Source organism: Cyprinodon variegatus, unplaced genomic scaffold (assembly GCF_000732505.1).
Source record: "Cyprinodon variegatus isolate N-32 unplaced genomic scaffold, C_variegatus-1.0 Scaffold759, whole genome shotgun sequence".
NCBI lineage: Eukaryota > Metazoa > Chordata > Actinopteri > Cyprinodontiformes > Cyprinodontidae > Cyprinodon > Cyprinodon variegatus.
The window spans coordinates 100,399-102,804 of NW_015151212.1; positions in this window are offsets into that span (position 1 = coordinate 100,399).

Consider the following 2,406-nt stretch of genomic DNA (forward strand, 5'->3'; position numbering starts at 1 on the left):
GCTCTGATGGAGAGTTTTTTGTTTTATTTGGCTAAATTTTCTCTGACTGTGTTCATTATTATTCCCCCACTAAATGAAAAAATAATTTATTATTATCTAGAGACTATTAATACCAGGAGGTGAAATGCAGCTTCAGACGAGCTGAGCGTGTGGTGATGTCATCATATGACCCATATTTATGCTGCGTGCTCCCGTTCCCTAGAATCCACACTTTCCTGTGTTCTTCTCGAAAACATACTTGGCGAGGACACAAGTCCATTCTCACGTTCTTGTGAATTGAGAAACGGCCAGATGATTATCCAAGAGAAGTTCCTCACCTTTTCACTCTACAGTTTCTACTTCCTGTATTCACACTTTCAGCGATTTATAGATTAAATGAAAGATCACAATAGAGGCAAGGCCTTTCATACGCTCAGATGTTGTTTTTACAAAAGGAAATTTCAGAAAATTATCAAAACTTGACAGATTATATTTTTTAACATGTTGGCAGGGTTGCCACAGTAGTGGGTTTTTAATCAGAAACATTTAAACCCGAAGAAAAACCTGCTGTCGGTTGCAAAAACCTCTAGACCCGCAGGCAAAGGTTCACCTTCCAGCAGAACTCTGGGCCTCCACATGCAGCCAGAGCAACAAGGGGATGGTTTCGATCAGGGGTTTTCAAAGTGTGGGAGAGTCCGCCTTTCTTCATATAACAGCTGTGCCTCCCCAAGAGAAATTATTGCCTTTTTTCACAGTTTTAGTTTGTTACTTTTTTTTTATTCTTCACATCTGTGCTTTAAAACAAAACCAGAACAGACACTCAGGGAGCATTCAATGTTCTATGTATTTTCTTTTTGTTGGTAGAAAACCGGTAAAAATGACCCCATTGTTGCTAACCGCAGAGCAGAGAATATATGTATTGTTATTTTGAAATCAATCTGTGAAAAAAATAGCAGTTTTTGCACAAATATGCAAATAAGAAACTCTTTTGCTTAACAAAGACATGTAACAGTAGCACCGTCTGTCATTTTTAAATCCATTATATTCATTATGCACATCACTAGGTACCTTTCCATCAGCTTTTTCCTATGTGCATTTTGAAGTATCGCATCAGGAAAGCTTGATGGAAATTAGAAAAACAAAAATAAATTTTTATACTCGATTGAGATTGTTTTTTGCTTTTGCAAAAAAAAAGGGTTAACAGGTGATGTACTGTAAACACATTTTTCGAATCAGCTCTGACGTTGCAAACTTTTCCTCACATGACCGATCAGCTGTTTCTGACCTGGATTTTCCTATCTTATCAAAAAGCTAATAAAGGAGGCTGTCTCAGTTCTGGGAAGTCCTCTAGAACCTCTGGAGATGATTTCACAAAGAAGAATTCTTCATAAAGTGAAAAAGATTATGGTGAATAGTAAGCATCCTCTTTCAGAAGATTTTTAAACAACAACAGAATGTCTTCAGTCAGAGGCTTCAACAGAGCCAGGGCAAGACAGACCTCTACAGAAGAAGCCTTCCTGCCTACAGCTATCAACACCTACAGCACCTGGTTAAAAAATAACGAATGAGTAACAGCAACATTTAATTTCCCTTTAGGATTGATATAGCATTTTTGAATTAAATTGGACTGAAAAGGGATGGAAGCAGCATCGCCACCTCGTTTACAGCTACAAACCTGTGTCATAGAGTTTTTTCTGCATTAATACTGATCAAAAACAAGCAGAGAAACAATTATTGATGAGGAAACTAAGCCCCACATACAATTTTTTTTTGCAAAAATCTATCTATCATCTGTTTATTGTCTGTCTATTAAGCATAAGTTGACTCAATCAAGTTTGTTGCAAGTCTTCAGAGTTGCTGTCTGCAGAAACCTCTAGATGCACAAAAGGTAAAAACATACCTCAACATAACCTGCAGTTGTAAATAATTTTTATTTTAATGATCTATTTGTATTCTAATGTATTTATACTGCATGTAGCAGTTAATCACGGAAATGTTCTGGTTTGTCCCATAATGTCACAATAAGATACTTTAAAAGTGCTAGCTACAAGGCTAAGACCTCCTGACCAGTAAGTGGCGTAGTCGCTTTCTTGTCGCCAGGTCTGCTAATGCTAATGCTAACCAAAGCGAACGTTTAACTTAGCAGGTCAAAAAAGAGTTTGCGACGTTCTGAGTCAACTTGCTTCCTTAGCTGAGAATCCAAACTGGAAATGTTAGCTGCTTTCTTTTTTTGTTTGTATTTATTTATTTATATATATTTTTTTGTGCACATCTGAGAAATTATCGCAGAGAAGAAGCCATTTTGCACTATTTTGCATTTTTTCACCAGCTATCATACAACACCTGGGGCCTGTTTCAATAAGGAAGTTCAACCAACTCTGAGTTAAAACTTGAACTCTGAGTTGACTTATCCTGAGATTGGAAACT